Source organism: Pan troglodytes, chromosome 9 (assembly GCF_028858775.2).
Source record: "Pan troglodytes isolate AG18354 chromosome 9, NHGRI_mPanTro3-v2.0_pri, whole genome shotgun sequence".
Classification (NCBI taxonomy): domain Eukaryota; kingdom Metazoa; phylum Chordata; class Mammalia; order Primates; family Hominidae; genus Pan; species Pan troglodytes.
The window spans coordinates 90,687,931-90,710,983 of NC_072407.2; the positions used below are offsets into that span (position 1 = coordinate 90,687,931).

A 23,053-nucleotide genomic window follows, 5' to 3' on the forward strand; every position below is an offset into this window, starting at 1 on the left:
CAGTGCCTGGGATTTGGTAGGTTCTATATAAGTATATCCTAATTAAATAAATGGATAGTGTCACTGTAAACGTAAAGGCATTCTTCTCTTTTCCACCCACATGAGGGGAGATAGAGATGTCTTCCTATCCATAACTACTCCACTTCTCTCATATATGACACCTGTCCATATATTTTTCTCTGCATCTGGCTGAGTGTGTTGGTCATCACTTCAAGTTTCTATGCCACAGGGCCTCCAGCAGATAATATAATTTTGAGGTTTAAATCATCTAGAAATAATTTAAAGTAGACAGGAGGATGTGTGTAGGTTACACCATTTTATATGAGGGGCTTGAGCATCTGTGGATTTTGGTATCTGTAGGAATCCTGGAACCAATCCTCTGTAGATACCAAGGGATGACTGTGGCCAGCTAATGAAAAGTGTTACTTTCCATCTAATATATAAGTTCTTTAGGATTATTTGGAGAGAAAGGACATTTAGCAGTACAAGATTTGAAAATTCTTTGTGCCTTTAACTAATCTCATATCATTAAAACCACATGCTTTTATTGACTGAAGAGCATTAAGTAGTGATAGATCAAAGAAAGATCAGGTAGCCTACAAACTTATAATTACTCTGTTACCATCACTGGAAGGCATTTCTGATTTTCCAGATTATGGTCTTTGTTTTATCACCTTCATGGATTTTACCTTATTTGAGAAACACCTGCACTACAGTTTTCCTCAGTTTTCTTTATATTCCATATTTGAAAACTTAAATATGTTTAAAGAAAACACTATGTCAGTACTATAAATGTAGGAGCAAAATTGCCATTTAGCTTATCATAAATAGAAGACAGCCTAGAAATAAATATGATGACAAGAAAACAGTGATTAAGCAGATACTCCTGCTTGCCAACATGTTGAGTCCCAGGTTTGCTCCCCTTTTATTGCAAAAATACCTTAGCACATTTTTGTAAGTAAATGTGTCCCAGCACCAAAGGGAGACTGTCTTCTAGAGTTGATCTAAAAGGCTGAATGAAACAGGGAATAATTTTTTCAGCGTGAGATTCAGTGGTATTTAGTGCCTTTTCTTTTCATAAATCTCTTGTAGACATCTCACATTTTGGGAAATATTGAGAGGAATAGGAAAGAAGCAAAGCAACATAATATAAAGACTAAAGACTTTGAGGTATGAGTATTGTTTTCGAATTGTGTCTCTGTCACTTAACATGTAGTTTGATCTTACAAACTATTTTCCTTTTCTGAGATTGTTTCCATCTCCAAACATTGAAGACCACATCTACACCAGGGATTTAGTGACAATCACATTAGACAATGTATGTAAAAGTTCCTCCCACACTAAGCCTCAAACATTCAGGGTTTAGTAAATAATTTACTTTTTCTAAATTTATTTAAAATTTATATAGGAAAATTAGCTTTTTCTATATCCAGCTCCCAAGATTTTAGGAGTAGTAAAGACTTGCTTTCCTAATTCTATATTGGATCATATCTGAATACTCTAGAGATACCACCTGGTTCATCACCCATAATATCTCTTTTGCTAATTGGAAAAAAATTCCTAAGAGCCTAATACGAACCAGACATTGTGGTAGGAACTAAGTTACAGAAGTGAGTGATTAAACACTTGTCGGCAAAAGGTCTAATGGCAGAAGCAAGTTAGCAGAAAATTATAATACCATATTTAATCAGTTCTGGTTAGCCCATTTTTTTTTTTCATATTTTCACATTTATGTGAAATGTGCCTTATATTTGATGCCATCTTGTAAAGATGAAAATGGTAAGTACTATTTTGGAGAGAAGTCCCTGGACTTCTGGTGCTCTTGGCAGGGCAGGAAAAAGTAGACCTCAGAAAAAGCACTCCAAAGGAGGAGTTGCTTAGTGATATGGACCAAGGGAGGAGGAAATTGGCAAGAAAGGGAGTGGCATGTGCAAAGACATAGCCATGTAAGGGATCATGTTCAGGGCCCATGAAGCATTCTGTGCAGCAGCAGCATGAGGGGAGAATGAGGGGATGGACCATGAGGATAAAAGGTGAGTTATAGGTCAGATCATGGAGAGCCAGGGTAAGTGATCTGGACTTTTTTCTGAAGAATAAGAAATCCTTTAAGCAAGGATCTGGGATGACTTGATTTGCAATATCCATAGATTTCACTGGGTCACTGGCATGGAAGAAAGTAGGCAATGACATTGAGGAGCAAAATGAGGAAGAGACTTATCAGAAATCAAAATCCAACCCACCTCTCTGAAGTGAACTAATCAAGGAAATGCTCTGGAGAGGAGGTCACCTCAGTGTCATCCTGAGGGGTCAGAGCAGGAGCCAGCATGCTCTAGACATGAATCTGTGGCACTGGGTGGCTGGGCTGTTTGCCTGGACTCACCCTAAGTCAACAGAGGCTGTATTTCCATCACCATTTCCGGGCAAGCTTGTGCTTCTGGCATCATCTCCATGTGCCCTGGGGGCAAATTTAGCTGAGTTTTGAATGTGTGAATGCCCCATTATATCTGAGTGTCTGAAAATCTCTCTCTTCACAAACATGCACTGAACAAACAGAATCTGTTCTCAATAGGAAACAACTGTGCCACTGGAGTTGGCAGGAGGAAGTTGGAAAGAAAGCAAGTCACAGCTCTGCTGCCTACAAAGCTGCCTCTTCCAGCTTCCTGTTGAAGGCCCCTTTGGTTCTCTCTCCACAAACCAGAGGGAAAATGCTGGGTATTTGCATTCACAACTTCAATTGTTTCAAATTAAACTCCCCCAGGAGCCGAATTACCTGAGCTAATGTATCTCATTATTGTGCCTCAGTGCAATCTAAGAGGTTTCAAATAAGATTTCCTGAAGATAGCCATTATTCCTTCATCTGTTCAAAAATAAGGCACTTGCAAAATTGCAATCATGTTCACCACAGAAAGTGTTGCTTTGTTTGGTTTCATAAAAGTAGTGGGTAGAAAGAACATATTGACAACAAAATAGAAAAAGAAAGGTCTAGAAAAAAATAGTCTCCACCACATCTGTTAAATATTTTATTGAAGCCCCTTGTATTTTTAGGGCCTGACAGAAAACCTTTGTTGAGCAGCATGCAGAACAGTGTTGCCTGGGCCTGCCTCGCTAGGGAGAGCCCAAGAGGCATGAATTCAAGCAGACCTGGGATTAAATCATGGTACTGTCACTTACTACTTAAGTTTTTCTTTTTAAGCAAGTCACTTAAGTTACTCAGAACTCAGCTTTCCACTCCCACAGAATATGTGTTAGGAAAATATAATATGCTACTATAAATTGCTCCATAATAATAGGACTCTAAAGGATAAAAATTGTTCAAGAAAAATTTGAAGAAGGCAGTCTCTGGCTTTTAATTCTGCGAATTAACTTGAAAAATATTGAGATCTATTATGTGTGGCAGGTAGGTTTGTTGAGTGTGTGTGTGCATGCATGCGTGTTTGTTGGGGTGAGGGGAGCAGTGAGATTGAGAAGGTGCATTCTAGGTAGAAGAAACAGGATACGTAAAATCTCTACAAAAAGAAGGTGCATCCAAGTTTGAGGATTTAAAAAGGCTCATGTGACAGTAATGCTGAAAAATGAATTAGAAAAATTAGACTATACAGGGTGAGTTGGGACCAGGAATGCTCATTTAGTGCTTTATAAAACTGGTATTTATCTCATTCCCTGGAGGGAATAGATGGGACACTCAGGTTAAAATAATTTAGGGAAATTTGAGGAAGATAAATAAAGGGACTGTTTATAAAGGTGTCAGCAAGGTGCAATGAAATCACTAGTGATAGTGCACCTTTGGGGCCTACTTACCAGACCTAAAACAAAGGGATAATGGGAGGGAGCAATGGCCTTGAAGAGACCCAAGGATACAAAAGTTTGAATGAAGAAGGGCTCTGACAGCAGAGTTTGTGAAAGGAACACAGACAGCCCTACAGGAAGGAAACTCAACAAAGCCATAAATATTCTGACCTCACTTGCCTTCCTCTGTCTATCCTCTTGCTGGTACCTTCCACTGACTGAATTCTACCGCAGCCAAAGGCAAAAGAGCCTACTGATGCCATGATCCACTTGTGTCAGCTCCCAAGGCACTAGCCAGGGCAAGGAAAAAGGGAGAGTGGGTCTGGAGGAACAAATGAAAGGGACATTCTTTCTAAAGGAATATGTCTAATCAAATGGCAAAGAGAAGCTTCTAGCCTCAAAATCCTTTGCCTTCTAGCACCCATGGTTCTCATGCTGACAGGTACTTCTCCACTCTGATTGCTTGAGTTGATGGCCTGTACTAAGCACTTGTTGGCTAAGTAACCATAAACAAGTCATATCATCTCTCAGTTTCTTCATCTATAAAATATGAATAACAATAGTAATTTTGATTGGGATTATTGAAAGGATAAATGCAATAATACATTGAAAACATGTAAAACAGTGTCTGACAAATAGCAGGCACTACAAAAATGCTTCCTCTCCTGACTCAGATTATTGACATTTCAAAGAATAAGGAACAAAAGTTTAGAGACTTTTCCAAAAACATCATATAACTAGTCAATGTGAGAACTCAGAGAGAGAGACAGAGAGAGAGAGAAAGAGATTCCACTTCAAAATAGCAAGTCTAATAATGGTAATCTACACTCTCCCTGACCACTCTCCTACACTGTGAATTCCTTTAAGGCAAGCATTATGTCTCGTTCATTTTGCATCTCAGGAACCCATTACGCACAAGAGTTTTTTCTCAGACAGTGTTTGATGAATGAGTATATAAAGCACAGTGACAGAAGGTATAGAAGTAATTACTAGAGGACAGAGGAGAACTTTCCTTGCAAGTCTAAAATCCTTCTCTCTTGTCTTGTATAACTAATTCTATAAATAACAAGATATAACTTGGCTTTTTCAACAAGGTACTGAGATTCAGTAATATATTGTAAAAAATTAACATATTGTATGATTACTCTGAGGTCCATTATTTTTGTTGAATATTTGAATCACCATTTCTGAAGTAGCCCCGTCTCCAGGACATCCCATGTATGTCCTACAAGCAGAGATGATCTATATCTTGTAGGAGCATGTTAGAGCCAACATTCTCTGCAGTCTAGGGTGTTTGTTATGGTTTGGTAGAGAAATGATGTCTTATTTAACATATGTTTTTAGTGGTCTCATTGGAGTTTTATTTATTTCATCTTGCACTGAAAGTATGACGACAGCCTGGGGCTTCTCTGTGAAATTGAGTCTGAAAGTGTATTACCAAGGTGATCATCTTAACATCTTACTCGCATGGAAATAAGGTAGGATTCTTAAATTATAGTAGAGGCAACTCAGTCATCTTAGGGTTAAAATGGTCTTATAATGAATACTGTTCATAGTTTGATGCCCATAAAACCACACAGAAAATAGACTAGGAGTCAGGAGACAGGGGCCATGTCACTGATAGTCAGACAGTTGTTTCCTAAACATTGAATAGTTGTCAATTTGGCTTCATGTGAATTCAGAGTAATAACTTGCCTTGCCACCATCTCAGCAATGACATTAGAATCAGATGCAATTTTATCTGTGAACATGCTGTGAATAATGTAAAGAATAATGTAAAGCCAAAGTTATTATTCTTCTGTTTACTGTATTTGACAAATATACATTCTTTTTCCTATGTGGTATCTTTGATATTCAGTGAGGTTTGTTTCTTCCGTTTGGTCAAGGCCTGGGGCTATGACAAGTGTAGGTAGGCTCCAGTTTACAAAAAGGAATAAATGCCTTCTATTCTCTTCTAGATTTGGGTAAATATTAGTGGGTTTATGGCAAAATTTTGGAATATTCACAGCTTGCAATTGTATACCAGAAAGCATACTGCTATATTGTGCCTCTTAGTCACAGTGAACATTTAGTTTAAAAAAACAAATATTTATTAATCACGTATTAAAATTCAGGTGCTGCGTTAGCTAAGGGGTCTCTAAATAAAATTAATAAAATTTGCTGTTTCCTAGGGATGTTCATGGCTTATTACGGTGCAGTGCAGATATAGAGTAAGAACTTTGGGTAGATAACCTGATGTCTCTCCATACCTCCATTTCCATCATGTGTAAAATATGGATAATTATATCTACCACTTAATGTTTCTATGAAGATGAAACAAGTTTGGTCATTATAAAGCTTTAATACATTGTATGTCATGTAATAGGTGCTGAACTAATGCTGACTAGTTGTTTATTATTAGGAAGGACACACAAAGAAACAGATCTCTCTATATCTGCTACATAGTGACAGACAGAAATGATGCTGTTATATGAAGAATATTTACCCATCTTCTTTTACTCTCCCAGGGTGGAGGCATGTTTTCTTGTACACTCAAATATTAGAATGTCACAGACATGAATATGATGTTGCAGAAATCATAGAAAGAAAAACAATATTTTTTCTCCAGTGGGAAATAGGTGTGTTTCTGTTGGTCCCTGCCAGCATATACAGGTACTCTCTGATGAAGGGACATTTTAGGAGACTTAAATTCATTTGGGGGCCTAAATGATTAAAATGCTACAAAAGAAAAAAAATTCCAATTATCTCTAGGAATTTCCCAAAATTTTGATTGTTCTTCATGAAATTAAGAAGAAATTGAAAGCAAATTTCTTTCAATTGCTTTCAATTGAAAGCAAAATATATTTCAAGGACTATGCAGAAACAAGATTGACACTTTGTAAAATTTTAAGATTTATGAATCTTATGGGCTATAATTAACTTATCAAGAATCTTTTCGAGTTCAAATAGGTGGATGTTTTTCTGTGCAAAGAACATAGATTTTAGCTTTCATATCTTTCAATTCTAATTTGATATATACTTTAGGATTTTGTTTTGTTGTTTCAGTTAACCAGTGACAAAGTGGCATAGAGAATAACTTTTGGAGAAACTTAGAAGGTGGGGAAGTCACAACAGGCTACAGTAGACTGTGGTTTTCTTTCTAAAGGATACAGGCCATGTACTGGGTTTTTAGGGCCCATTAAGGCAGTGGTAGGTGAAAGGGGAGGGGTAGGAAGGTTTCTCAGTGAGCAGTAAAGGCATCCCTGATGTCAGGCATGCATAAAGGTGGTGGGTAGAGGGATCAGCAGACAGGCCAGCTGCAAAATGTGACATCTACATCCATCTTTGGGAAAGCATTGTGTTCATTCATGGTAAAAATGGGGGAAAATTATTGTGGTAGAGACATTCTTAAAAAAGTGATGGAAACCTAAAGCATATATTATAGTTTACATGTATAACCATATAGTATTACAAATCTGGACAGTCCTCCAAATCCCTATAATCTCTTCTTTGAGATGTAGTTGCAGTTTGATTATTTCCTAGATGGTAATGAATTTGCATCTGCTGCTTGCAAGTGCATTTACAGTCACTTCATAAAGCCCTTAAACACACTTGTGAAGGAGCTTCATGCTCATCAGAATTAGTCTGGACTCATGTTTCCTGTGATGCATATTGAGTTCATCTGTAGTACAGCTGCATCTACAACTCTGTGAAGATGCAAACTGCTAGTTCTTCCTGAGGACAAGTCAATGTGAAAAATCCCAAATGAGACTGTAAGTTCCACTAGCACTGCATGAAAAATCAGAGCCTAGATACAGGCCAAAGACCTATTTTGGACCCTAACCTCTGACTGAGTTTTCTTCAGAATTAGAATATATTTTCAAAAGGGACATAAAATTATTTTCACAAAGATATTTTGGGGTCTGTACATCACTTGATGAAAATGAAAGATGGGGAAGGGAATTAACATTGAATGACTGCAAATATACAAGGCTTTTATGTATATTTTGCCTTCATAAAAATCCTCTGAAATAGACATAATTATCCTTGTAAATAAAAGCATTACTAGGGCAGTGGTTGTTGTCAGTGCTTAAAATAGTACCTGTTACATACTATAATAGATGCTCAATTAGTATTTGTGAAAAAGAGTAATTGAATTGAATCTTGTAGCTGAAGAAATAGTAGTAAAGAAAAGTTAAGTACTTTTCTTAGGAACGACCTGCAGAGAGACTTTGGGCTAAGGCATGGTGCATGTGGGAAGTGAGAAAACTCAGATTGGGATGCAGGTCTATCTGACTGCAAGACATATGATTCTTCAACTATATTTTAATATCCCTCCCTGATGGCATTTTTTCATGAAAAAAAAACTATATAATTCTCAATAAGGTGGATGTTACTGATTTCTAAGTTATCTATGAAGCAGGCAGAGCTGCTGACCTCCCTGGATTATTCTACAACGAAATCCTCCCCTCCTGATCAGTAGAATAGAGATAGATTTTACACGAATCTTTGTCAGCTGCCTCAAATCCTTTTTTTGGAACAAGGATGAGAAAACATAATCACACAAATAAGTAATGCTGACGGTGTACTGTGATTTCATTTTCATTTCAACAGGTATTTACTGTGTGCCAACTATGTTTTCCTGCTTTGGGTATGCAGTATTAGAAAAGGAAGATATAGTGGAGAAAAGATACAATTCCTGCCTGAATTTGCTCAGTTTTATTTTCGGTGGAAAGAAGAATCCAATCAGTGCTTTTAAAACCTGGTTGTATATAAGAATAACCCATGGTGTTTGCTGAAAGAACAGAATTAGACTATCTGGGTTTGGGTCTGGGAATTTCTATTTTTATCAAGAGCCCCAGATCATTCTGATGCACAGCCACATTTAGGAAACACTGAATTAGATGCAAGCTAGAATCCCTTCCAGCTTTTGAATTCTATGACTTTCTATCATTACAGAACTTTCTCACAAAAATAGGGAGAAAAAAGAAATGTATGTTTCTGCCAACAGAGCATTAAGGCAAAAAAAGGATGAGAGTTTGTAAGGCGGAGATTTTGTTCTGTAAGGTCAAGGGCAGCTTGGGCCAGCACCAGCCCAAATTCTAAATGGTTCAGGCCAGATGTAGATTCCCTAGGTACTTGATAGGAAATAGCATGGATTATGTTGGAGGGGTAGTGAAAAGTACAAAAGAGTAGGCCAGGAAGGTTTAAATGAGTGCATTTAGCATAGTGTATTGCACATAGTGAACTGTCAGTGAATTTTTGCTTAAGCGATGATTATTATTAGGGTGGTGGGTGGGTGATTAGGCTGAGCATTGAGATAGGAAAGCACCCACATTTGATCAGCAGTTAGAAAGGAGATTGAATTGGCCCCAATGAGGAATACCCAAAGGAGGTTTTAAATGAGACAAATGAAGCTGCATTCCCTCGGCATTCTATGTAGTATGTGGGTGATTTGTATTGACTGCTTAATGCTTTCAGAGTGCTAGTCAACAATGTTAAGATACAAATATAATAAAAGAAATCAGGAGAGGCTTAGTATTTCTTGAGCACCCAAACTGTACCAAATACTGTAAAGTGGCTTGCATGTTAAAGCATTTAATGCTTAGATTTACCCACTGAGGCAGGTGACATTAGTCTCATTTTCCAGTAGGGAGACTCAGTTATATTTAACCCATGGTTATGTGAAAGCCATGGTCTAAACTTCAGGCTGAGTTGAGAAGTACTTACCATTCTCTTTTAACTGTCACTTAGAAAAATCACCATGATGGTTTTTATTCTAGCATATGCCTTAGTGACCATAAATTCACTCATTTTTTCTAAGGTCCAGAATGCCCCACTGTTTTATTTGGTTTGCTTTGCACTTTAGTTCAGGTGTGGCTAACTCAAGGGACTTAAACTAATTATGAAGAATAAGCCAGCCCTGTTGTTTGTACTTCCAATGGCTTTTCTCTTAGTAACATAGTAAATTATCATGTATGTCTATACCTTATTAGCAAAGCTAAAGAATGCAACTGTTTTCCTTCTTTAGAAAAAAGAAACTCAGTACAAAATCACCTTCTCTAGACAAAGCCACTTAAATAGGAATCAGTTCTCTTCATTACAGATAATCAATATAATGGCCATTGAGAATTACATGCTTTTAAAAAAAGCCATTTATTAGTCTTTGTGTAGGCTAGGGTTGTTTTATAAACACTAAAACATAGACAAACAGTTGTTAATGTTTTATTATACATAAATGACATTTGTTAATCGTGTTAATGATCATAGTGGCTAACATTATTTATTGAATGGTTATTGTATCTAAGCATTAGGCTTTTGAAATGCTTTCCACATTTTATTTGATTTTCATAAAAACCCTATATACTAGATCTCTTTTGATCTCCATTTTACTGATGAAGAAATTAAATTTTACAAAGATTGAATTCCTTTAAATACCCTGCTAGTAAATTTAATGCAAGGCCTAATTTGGTTTAACTCTTCAGCCCATCTTTTGAAACACATCACTGAATTAGCTCTAAGTAAATAAATCTTTTCATATAGCAAAATATCATTCTACAACTATGTAATTATGTTTCTGAATAATATTTAAAGGCATGAGAAAATGTCCATAGCACAAGAGTAAGGGTGTATGACACATATCAAGGAAATGTATATATACATTTAGGAAAATACTTCAAGGAAATACATCGAAACATTCACATTTTTCACTAAATGGTTGAATTATATATGTACTCTTGTGTTCTGCTCAAAACATCTCTGTTTTCATATTTTCTATAATAACTATTTATAGTTAGAAGGATAATTACATATTAATAATTAAAATAGAATCTATTAATGTAGTAGGATTATAAGGAAATACATCAAAATAATGAGAAGGTTTTATTTAGGCAACAGACTATGAAAATGCAAAAATATAATTCTTTTGCTTATAATTTTGACAGGCTCATCATAGAAAATATTTTAAAAATTGAAATGGCTGAGTTACCATACAAGATCCTTTGTAATCTAGCCCCTGGCTACCTTTCCAGAATTAATTCTTAAAACTCTCTGTAAGATATATTCTACTTCCTGATTTTACCATATCACTTGAAGGTACTATATTCTTTCACAAGTCAATGCCTATATATGTGATTCCATTTGCCTGCAATCACAAAAGTATAATGTTTTTGAGAGCAAAGGTCATATCATCTTAACTCTGGCATCCAATTTTCCTAACACAGTACTTACAATACAGTAAGCCTTTTAAAATGTATATTTGTAGAGCAAATAAGTGATCTTCTTTCACCTATTCCTCCCTCTATTTTCAGTTTAACAAAGTGATTAGATGATCCAGGCTTTAGAGACAGTGGAATTAAAAGAGTGGTGTATAACATTCACATTTACTCTATGCTTTCTGTTTCAAAGTTTTACAGTGCAAATGTATTCATATATTACTTATATAATTTAAAATCAAAAGAGGAGGAAACATATTTTATTAAAATGTTCTCTACAGAAAAGTAAAGTTGAGATATTATTATTAGGCATTGTCATCTTTTAATCCTTTGTTCAAAGACTGCCTCTTTTCTAAAGCCTCCCTGAATTCCTCATAGGCTCAGTTCACTTCTCTATCTTCCTAGTTTCCATTTTGATTTTTGCTTCTATACCTACACATTCTGCATGAAATTTTTCTATAATTTTCTTTAATGTGAGTGAAAGCACAAAGTCTAAATCACCTTTATAGACTAAAGGCTTAACTCATAGTATATATTGGCTAACAACTGAACATGCACGTGGAATCCTTTCTCAAAGAAGTCACAGATTCTGTAAAAGACTTCACTGAGAAATTGACTTTTGATTAAATGTTTTGTCTTCTCCTTGTTATTCTCAGTGAAGCATGTTTGGCCACCCTATCTAAAATTGCCTCATGCTATCCCTTGTCAAACACTATTCCCCTTCCCTCTTATATTTTTCTCCTTAGTATTTATTATCATCTGACATACTTTTTTTTTTTAACTTTAGTTTAAGTTCAGGGGTACAAGTGCAGGTTTGTTACATAAACTTGTGTCATGGGGATTTGTTGTATAGATTATTTCATCACCCAGATATTAAGCCTGATACCCATTAGTTATTTTTACTAACCCTCTACCTCCTTTTACCCTCCACCCTCTGAAACACCCAGTGTATGTTGTTCCCTTCCCTGTGTCCCTGTATTCTCATCGTTTAGCTCCCATTTATAAGTGAGAACATGCAGTGTTTGGTTTTCTGTTCCTGTGTCTGCTGAGGATAATGGCCTCCAGCTCCACCTATGTCCCTGCAAAGGACACAGTCTCATCCTTTTTTATGGCTGGATATAATTACATGGTGTATATGTATCACATTTTCTTCATCCAGTCTATCATGATGGGCATTTAGGTTGATTCCATGTCTTTTCTATTGCTAATAGGGCTGCAATGAACACACATGTGCATGTGTCTTTATAACAGAATAATTTACATATTTTGGGGTATATACCCAGTAATGGGATTGCTGCATCAAATGGTATTTCTGTCTTTAGGTCTTTGAGGAATTGCCACACTGAGTTCCACAAGGGCTGAACTAATAATTTACACTCCCATCAACAGTGTATAAGGGTTCCCTTTTCTCCCAAACCTCATCAGCATCTATTGGTTCTTGACTTTAATAATAACCATTCTGACTGGCATGAGATGGTATCTCATTGTGGTTTTGATTTGCATTTCTCTAATGATCAGTGATGTTGGGCATTTTATCATATAATTGTTGGCTGCATGCATGTCTTCTTTTGAAAAATGCCTGTTCATGTCCTTTGCCCACTTTTTAATAGGGTTGTTTGTCTTTTCCTTGTACATTTGTTTAAGTTCCTTATAGATACTGGGTATTAGACCTTTGTCAGATACATAGTTTGCAAAAATGTTCTCCCGTTCTGTAGCTTGTCTGTTTACTCTGTTAATAGTGTCTTTTGTTTTGTAGAAACTCTTTATTGCTTGACTCTCTTCCCTAAAATATAAAAGTCCCATGAAGACAGAACCTGGCATTTAGGAGGTATCCAATTGATAGTTGTTGAACAAATCCATGTCACGTACAAAATCACAGAGATATGCATGGAAGACAGGAAAAATGGAAGGTCTCTACTATACACCATCTAAGCCCTTTTTTGAATATTGTTTTGACAATAAATGAGTGGCTGTGAACTTTTAAGATAATACTCTGGAAAAAGCTTTGAGGGGAAAGTGTTTATACCTATGACTGAGTGCAGATATGTTTTCCCTTGCAGACAATTAAGTGAAGGTGGAAGTAAGCATCATTTTATTACATATAAATAATCTGCTAAGAGGCCACTCTCAGCCTCTGGTACAAGGTAACTTGAGATAGGAGTTGCCTGCGAGCCAGCCTTTTACCTTAAAATCCTGTTCAGGATCCTGCCATTCATACCAACTGGGTGAATAAGGCTATGAAGTTTTACCCCACAAATTATAGTCAAAACAGTTTTAGCTGAAAACACTCAATGCAGAAAAAAACAGCTACTGGCCACTTTTTTTTCTCTGTAATAGGGAGACATATTCAGCTTATCCAAAATGAACACATTTTAGAAAAAGTTAAAAATAATACTGGAGAGCGTCCTTCTGTCTAATCTCCATTAAAATTGTTATGTGCCCTGTGCAAAAGCCATTTATATGGACAGACTCACACAGGTTTGCAGGAAAATCATTACTGTGTGTGTGTGTGTGTGTGTGTGTGTGTGTGTGTGTGTGTGTGTGCCTGTATTGAATTTATACTGCTTGGCACAAAACCAGTCCCTATCAAGAGCAACAAAATCCAGTAAGGTTCACAATATCTCAGATGTGTTTTTTCATAATTTAAAAATAAATACACAGTGGTTAATGTGGGATAGCCATCACGTAGCATTTCTATATGTGGCTTCAAATCCTGGCTCTACCACTTTACCACTTGTGTGATTTTAAGTACATTCTTTAACCTTCCTGAAATTTATTCTCCTTAGGTGCAAAAATATGGTAATAATACAACCTTAAAATAGGATTCTTAGGGAGATTAAATGAGAGAATACATGTAAACATTTAGCACCACGATGGTGATACAAAGCACACTCAACAATCGTTGGCTATAACAGTGAATATTTTCATCATGAAAAGAGCAACTAATTTTTCTCCTTTCTAGAAATTCAATCTTTTTTGGTGGGAGTGCAAGGTTGAGAAAGGTCCCTGGAAGAGTTCGCATCTTGTCATTAAAGCCACCCCTGCATCATTGGAAAATTTGAACTAAGAATGCACTATTTCATATTTTATTGATTCTATTAACTGAAGAATATAGCACTGCAAACTGTATAAAAGTTAGACCAGTCTTCTTAATTTCTAATGTTTACCAAGTATCTGGTGGTTACAAAAACACAGTCTAATATTACAGTTTATAGCATTATCTTTCATAAGTGACTTTAATCATACATGCTTATACTGTTAATATAAATGTTAATAATTATTCCAAACAAGAATAAACATCTCCAGATTCATACTGTTACAAATGCACATCCATAACTTGATTTTGTGCCATTTGGGTAAGTCTCCATCTTGTCACTGATGGTTGGAAATAAGTGAAAAACATCCTATCTATGAACTCACTTTCAGTAATGAAGTTTTTATGCCTCTCAGTAATGAAGTTTTTATGCCTCCAAGGTGAATATAGATAAGAACATCCTCTTTTACTGAAATCATCAAATATGTGAAAAGAAATTGACAAAGGAAAAGACAGCTTTTGTTCTCCACAGTACTGGATGCAAATTTGAAAGACTGTTCACTTTTATGAAGATATACCTCATTACTTCTTCTTTCCAGAAAAACAGACTGGGGATGTAAGGTGTGACTAAATGACTAGTGATATCTAATTTTCACAAACTGAACACATGGCCCGACACTGGGTATTTGGTCAATTCACATTTCTAAATTAATTAGCAAAGCAGTGAGAAGGAAATATCAAATAATGGAATATTCTCTTGGTTCACATTTGGTCAAAATTTCATTGCCTGGCTGAGAATTACTAACAATTAACACCTGTGCATTTAGCCTGCAACCATATTTGGCATTATGTTTGGTTTTAGCCTTTATTGGAGGGTGGAATGGCAGAATTATACTGTTAAACCACTCCTCTAAAACTGTGGAAAAATGAGTTGGTATCACTGTAAGGATGCCCTGATGACCTGGTGTGAAATCTGCCTCCAACCATTTGTAGCTTCTCAGGGAATCTGCTGAGCTTTCTGACACAACTCCAACCTGCCTCAGGGCCCTTGTTGTGACTGCATTTTCAACACTTCTCTAAGTGTTGAGCAGAGGGAGAACTCGGAAGTGAGAGGAATTACTTTATGGTAACTTTTGTACATTTCAGAAGCCATAACATGCAGAAATCTCAGTGCAGCTGCTCTACTTCCTAGATCTCTCAGATTTGTCCAGGAGGGACTGGCACAATCAATCTTTATATACTAAGACAAGGGAGATACCTGGACAAAAAGCTAGACATATACTATTGTTTACTGTATAACAAAATGGTCTGTTTTGTTTGGATTTTCCAGCAATTCATGGCTATGCTATAATTTTTTTAATAAGTAGATTTTAATTTTTAGCATAGTTTTATGTTTATAAAGATAATAATGCAGAAAATACAGATTTCCCATATACCGCCTCATCCCCAGTTTCCCCTAATATTAACATCTTGTATTATTGTAGAATAGTTGTTACAATTGATGAATCAATATTGATACATTACATTATTATTGACTGAAGTCTATAGTTTACTTTAGGGTTCACTCTGTGTTGTACATGCTATGACTTTTGACAAATTTATAATGACATGTATCCACCATTATAGCCTCATACACAATAATTTCAGGCCCTAAAAATCCCCTGTGCCCTGCCCACTCATCCTTCTTCTCCTGCTCCCTCCTCCCTTGAAACCCCTGTCAACCACTAATATTTTTACTGTTTCCATAGTTTTTCTTTATTCAGAATGTCATATATTAAGAATAATACAGTATGTAGTCTTTTCAGATTGGCTTTTTTTTTCTCATAGCAATATGCTCTCAAGGCTCCTCCATGATTTTTCATAGCTTGATAGCTCATTTCTTTTCATCACTGACTACTATTCTATTGTATGAATGTGCCACAGTTTATACCATTCACCCACTGAAGGACATCTTGGTTGCTTCCAAGTTTTGGCAATTATGAATAAATTCATGAATACATATTTATGTGTAGGTTTTTGTGTGGGCATAAGTTTTCAGCTCAACTGGCAAAATGCAAAGGGGCGTGATTGCTTGATAGTATGGTAAGAGTATGTTTTGTTATGTAGGAAACTGTTTGTTCGTTTGTATTCCAAAGTGGCTATACCATTTCGAATTCCCACAAGCAATGAATGAGACTTCCTGTTGCTCCATGCTTTTTTTCTTGCTTGTCTCTCAAACAAATGGTTGTTACTATGGAAGAGGTCATTAAGCTACATGAGTTCTACAAAAGATGTGGGAAACCTCTGAACACTCAAGCAACTAGATAAAAACCTTTCACTGTGGAACATTCCTTCCCCTTATCATTGAGGTTTTAAACAGCAGTGTCAACATTTGTGTACTCACTCCATCACTCTTCATAGCTCCTAGCATGATCCTTATATTAGCCACGCATCAGGACCCTCTAACCTCATGCTTACTTTTGTAGCATCACTTCAGGCTCTTTCTTTGTTCACTTGGCAGCCAGGATGCCCTTTTTATTTATTTATTTTTTACTTCTTAAATCTTGTTTCATTTTAGATTCAGGGAGTACATGTGCATGTTGCTATATGGGCATATTATGTACTGCTGGGGATTGGGCTTCTATTTGGATATCCATTACCTAAATAGTGAACATTATACTCTACTCAATAGGTACTGAGAATGCCCTTTTAAAAATGAAAATCCAAATTTAAACTCTCTTAGGAGATAGTTCAAATCCTTAATATAATCTATGAGGACTTACATGTGCTCGTAGCTACCTATTCCTCCAGATCCATCTTTGACCATTTTCTTTCCTGCTTAGTTTAACTCATCTCTATTGGCTGCCTTCTCATTCCACATGAGTGTTGTTACTAATCTGCCACTGAGCCTAAGCACATACCGTCCCTGATAGTGGAAAGGTATCTTCTTTCCTACCCAATCTTCACCTGTTAAAATCATATTCTTTCTTCAGGTCTCCTCTGCACTGACCTTTTCTCAGGAGGCCGTCCGTCCCTGCCACTCTGCTTACACTGTGTCCTAAAGTTACTTGCTTCCCAATACTCCATACTTACTCCTAACTGTGCCCTCCATGGTGTTATTGCACAGTTCTTAACTTGATATTTATCTTCTTCTCTAGATAGTATGTTTTGTGATGGTAGGGTTGCATCTATTTTACTCACTAGTTTATTCTTTGAACCAGTAATAGTGATGGGGCATTGTAATATATTAATAAGTACTTACTGCATGAATGGATGGATAATAACAAACATAGGTGGCTGGCAAGATGGCCAAATACAAACAGCTCCAGTCTGCAGCTCCCAGTGAGATCAATGCAGAAGGTGGGTGATTTCTGCATTTCCAGCTGAGGTACCTTGCTCTTCTCACTGGGACTGGTTAGACAGTAGGTGCAGCCCATGGAGGGTGAGCTGAAGCAGGGTGGGGCATCACTTCTTCCGGGAAGTACAAGGGGTTGGGGAACTCCTTCCCCTAGCCAAGGGAGGCTAGGGCTGTGCTGTAAGAAACGGTGGATTCTGGCCCAGATACTACGCTTTTGACAAAGTCTTCACAACCCGCAGACCAGAGATTCCCTCAGGTGCCTATGCCACCAGGGTTTTGGGTTTCAAGCACAAAACTGGGTGGCCATTTGGGCAGACAGCGAGCTAGCTGCAGTTTTTATTCATACTCCAGTAATGCCTGGATGCCATGATACAGAACCATTCACTCCCCTGGAAAGGGGGCTGAAGCCAGGGAGCCAAGTGGATCCCATCCTCATGGAGCCCAGCAAGCTAAGATACACTGATTTAAAATTCTTGCCACCAGCACAGCAGTCTGAAGTTGACCTGGGACACTCAAGTTTGGTGGGGGGAGAGGTGTCCACCATTATCAAGGCTTGAGTAGGTGGTTTTCCCCTCACAGTGTAAACAAAGCCACCAGGAAGTTTGAACTGGGCAGAGCCCACCACAGCTCAGCAAAGCTGCTGTAGCCAGACTGCCTCTCTAGATTCCTCCTCACTGGTCAGGGCATCTCTGAAAGAAAGGCAGCAGCCCCAGTCAGGGGCTTATAGATCAAACTCTCATCTCCTTGGGACAGAGCACCTGGGGGAAGGGGTGACTGTGGGCGCAGCTTCAGCAGACTTAAATGTTCCTGGCTGCCAGCTGTGAATAGAGCAGTGGATCTCCCATCACAGCACACAAGCTCTGCTAAGGGACAGACTGCCTCCTCAAGTGGGTCCCTGACCCCCATGCCTCTGGACTGGGAGACACCTCATACAGGAGAGCTCTAGCTGGCATCTGGTGGGTACCCCTATGGGATGAGGCTTCCAGGGGAGGAAACAGGCAGCAATTTTTCCTGTTCTGCAGCCTTTGCTGGTAATACCTAGGCAAACAGGGTCTGGAGTGGACCTCCAGCAAACTCCAGCAGACCTGCAGCAGAGGGGCCTGACTGTTAGAAGGAAAACTAACAAACAGAAAGGAATAGCATCAACATCAACGACCAAAGGTAGATAAATCCACGAAGATGAGAAAAAAACAGTGCAAAAAGGTTGAACATTCCAAGAACCAGACTGCCTCTTCTCCTCCAAAGGATCACAACTCCTTGCCAGCAAGGAAACAAAACTGGATGGAGAATGAGTTTGATGAACCGACAGAAGTAGGCTTCAGAAGGTGAGTAGTAACAAACTCCTCTGAGCTAAAGGAGCATGTTCTAACCCAATGTAAAGAACCTAAGAACCTTGAAAAAAGATGAGAGGAATTGCTGACTAGAATAACCAGTTTAGAGAAGAACATAAATGACCTAATGGAGCTGAAAAACACAGCACAAGAACTTCATGAAGCATAGATAAGTATCAATAGTCTAACCAATTAAGCAGAAGAAAGGATATCAGAGATTGAAGATCAACTTAATGAAATAAAGTGTGAAGACAAGATTAGAGAAAAAAGAATGAAAAGGAACGAACAAAGCCTCCAAGATATATGGGACTATGTGAAAAGACCAAACCTGTGTTTGATTGGTGTACCTGAAAATGATGAGGAGAATGAAACCAAGTTGGAAAACACTCTTTAGGATATTATCCAGGAGAACTTCTCCAACCTAGGAAGACAGGCCAACATTCAAATTCAGGAAATATACAAAAACACCACAAAGATAATCCTCAGGAAGAGCAATCCCAAGACACATAATCGTCAGTTTCACCAATGTTGAAATGAAGGAATAAATGTTAAGAGCAGCCAGAGAGAAAGGTCAGATTACCCACAAAGGGAAGCCCATCAGACTAACAGTGGATCTCTTGGCGGAAACTCTACAAGTCAGAAGATCATGGGGGCCAATATTCAACATTCTTAAAGAAAATAATTGTCAACCCAGAATTTCATATCCAGCCAAACTAAACTTCATAAGTGAAGGAGAAATAAAATCCTTTACAGACAAGCAAATGCTGAGAGATGTTGTCATCACCAGGCCTGCCTTACAAAAGCTCCTGAAGAAAGCACTAAATATGGCAAGGAAAAACCAGTACTGGCCACTGCAAAAACATGCCAAATTGTAAAGACCATCAATACTATGAAGAAACTGCATCAACGAATGGGCAAAATAACCAGCTAGCATCATAATGACAGGATTAAGTTCACACATAACAATATTAGCCTTAAATGTAAATGGGCTAAATGCCTCAATTAAAAGACATAGTCAGGCAAATTGGATAAAGAGTCAAGACCCATCAGTGTGCTGTATTCAGGAGACCCATCTCATGTGCAAAGACACACATAGGCTCAAAATAAAGGGATGGAGGAAGATCTACCAAGCAAATGGAAAACAGAAATCAGGGGTTGCAATCCTAGTCTCTGATAAAACAGACTTTAAACCAACAAAGATCAAAAGAGACAAAGAAGGGCATTATATAATGGTAACTGGATCAATGCAACAAGAAGAGCTAACTATCCTAAATATATATGCACCCAATACAGGAGCACCCAGATTCATAAAGCAAGTTCTAAGAGACCTACAAAGAGACTTAGATTCAAACGCAATAATAGTGGAAGACTTTAACACCCCACTGTCAATATTAGAGAGATCGATGAGACAGAAAATTATCAAGGATATTCAGGATTTGAACTCAGCTCTGGACCAAGCGGACCCAATAGACATCTACAGAACTCTCCTCCCCAAATCAACAGAATATACATTCTTCTCAGCACCACATCACACTTATTCTAAAATTGATCACATAATTGGAAGTAAAACACACTTCAGCAAATGCAAAAGAATGGAAATCATAGCAGTCTCTCAGACCACAGTGCATTAGAACTCAGGATTAAGAAAGTCACTCAAAACCACACAACTACATGGAAACTGAACAACCTGCTCCTGAATGACTACTGAGTAAATAACAAAATTAAGGCAGAAATAAATAAGTTGTTTGAAACCAATGAGAACAAAGACACAACGTACCAGAATCTCTGGGACACAGCTAAAGCAGTGTTTATAGGGAGATTTACTAAATGCCCACAGGGGAAAGCAGGAAAGATCTAAAATCAACACATTAACATCACAATTAAAAGAACTAGAAAAGGAAGAGCAAACAAATTCAACAGCTAGCAGAAGACAAGAAATAACTTAGATCAGAGGAAAACTAAAGGAGATAGAGACATGAAAAACCCTTCAAAAAAATCAGCGAATCCAGGAGCTGGTTTTTTGAAAAGATTAACAAAATAGACCACTACCCAGACCAATAAAAAAGAAAAGAGAGAAGAATCAAATAGACTCAATAGAAAATGATAAAGGGGATATCACCACTAATCCCACAGAAATACAAACTACCATCAGAGAATACTATAAACACCTCTACACAAATAAACTAGAAAATCTAGAAGAAATGGATAAATTTCTGGACACATACTCCCTCCCAAGACTAAACAAGGAAGAGTTCAAATCCCTGAATAGACTAATAACAAGTTCTGAAATTGAGGCCATAATTAATAGCCTAACCAAAAAAAAAAGCCCAGGACCAGATGGATTCACAACCGAATTCTACTAGAGGTACACCGAGGAGCTGGTACCATTACTTCTGAAACTATTCCAAACAATAGAAAAAGAGGGGCTCCTCCCTAACTCATTTTATGTGGCCAGCATCATCCTGATACCAAAACCTGGCAGAGACACAACAAAAAAAGAAAATTTCAGGCCAGTAACCCTGAGGAACATCAACATGAAAATCTTCAATAAAATACTGGCAAAATGAATCCAGCAGCACATCAAAAAGCTTATCCACCAGTATCAAGTCAGCTTCATCCCTGGGATGCAAGGCTGGTTCAACATATGCAAATCAATAAACACAATCCATCACATAAACAGAACCAGTGACAAAAACCACATGATTATGTCAATAGATGCAGAAAAGGCCTTCGATAAAATTCAACACCCCTTCATGCTAAAAACTCTCAATAAACTAGGTATTGATGGAACGTATCTCAAAATAATAAGTTATTTATGACAAACTCACAGCCAATATCACACTGAATAGGCAAAAGCTGGAAGCATTCCCTTTGAAAACCAGTTCAAGACAAGGATGCCCTCTCTCACCACTCCTATTCAACGTAGTATTGGAAGTTCTGGCTAGGGCAATCAGGCAAGAGAAAGAAATAAAAGGTATTCAAATAGGTAGAGAGGAAGTAAAATTGTCTCTGTTTGCAGATGACATGATTATGTCTTTAGAAAACCCCATCATCATAGCCCAAAATCTCCTTAAGCTGATAAGCAACTTCAGCAAAATCTCAGGATACAAAATCAATGTGGGAAAATTCACAAGCATTCCTATACACCATGAACAGACAAACGGAGAGCCAAATAATGAGGGAACTCCCATTCACAGTTGCTACAAAGAGAATAAAATACCTAGGAATCCAACTTACAAGGGATGTGAAGGACCTCTTCAAGGAGAACTACAAACCACTGCCCCCAAAAAATAAGAGGACACAAACAAATGGAAAAACAGTCCATGCTAATGGATAGGAAGAATTATATTGTGAAAATGGCCATATTTCCCAAAGTAATTTATAGATTTAATGCTATCCCCATCAGACTACCATTGACTTTCTTCACAGAATTAGTAAAACCTACTTTAAAATTCATATGGAACCATAAAAGAGCCCATATAGCCAAGACAATCCTAAATAAAAAGAACAAAGCTGGAAGCATCATGCTACCTGATTACAAGCTATACTACAAGGCTGCAGTAACCAAAACGCATGGTACTGGTACCAAAACAGATAAATAGACCAATGGAACAGAACAGAGGCCTCAGAAATAACATCACACATCTACAGCCATCTGATCTTTGACAAACCTGACAAAAACAAGCAATGGGGAAAGGATCTCCCATTTAATAAATGGTGTTGGGAAAACTGGCTAGCCATACGTAGAAAACTAAAACTGGACCCCTTCCTTACACCTTATACAAAAATTAACTCAAGATGGGTTAAAGATTTAAATGTAAGACCTAAAACCATAAAAGCCCTACAACATAACCCAGGCAATAGCATTCAGGACATAGGCATGGGCAAGGACTTCATGACTAAAACACCAAAAGCAATGGCAACAAAAGCCAAAATTGACAAATGGGATCTGATTAAACTAAAGAGCTTCTGCACAGCAAAAGAAACTATCATCAGAGTGAACAGGCAACCTACGGAATGGGAGAAAATTTTTGCAATCTACTCATCTGACAAAGGGCTAATATCCAGAATCTACAAAGAACTCAAACAAATTTACAAGGAAAAGACAACCCCATCAAAAAGTGGGTGAAGGATATGAACAGACACTTCTCAAAAGACATTTATGCGGCCAACAAACATATAAAAAAAGCTCATCATCACTGGTCATTAGAGAAATGCAAAACAAAGCCACAAAGAGATACCATCTCATGCCAGTTAGAATGGCGATTATTAAAAAGTCAGGAAACATGCTGGAGAGGGTGTGGAGAAATAGGAATGCTTTCACACTGTTGGTGGGAATATAAATTAGTTCAACCATTGTGGAAGACAGTGT

General features: G+C 37.5%; 1 protein-coding gene and 1 long non-coding RNA gene across 10 annotated transcripts in view; both read right to left on the bottom strand.

The window, feature by feature from the left end:
- Positions 1-23,053, bottom strand: part of GRM5 (glutamate metabotropic receptor 5) — an 810,828-nt gene that overhangs the window by 202,591 nt on the left and 585,184 nt on the right. The gene's annotated exons all lie outside the window — the stretch shown is intronic.
- Positions 1-23,053, bottom strand: part of LOC107967186 (uncharacterized) — a 132,117-nt gene that overhangs the window by 19,654 nt on the left and 89,410 nt on the right. The gene's annotated exons all lie outside the window — the stretch shown is intronic.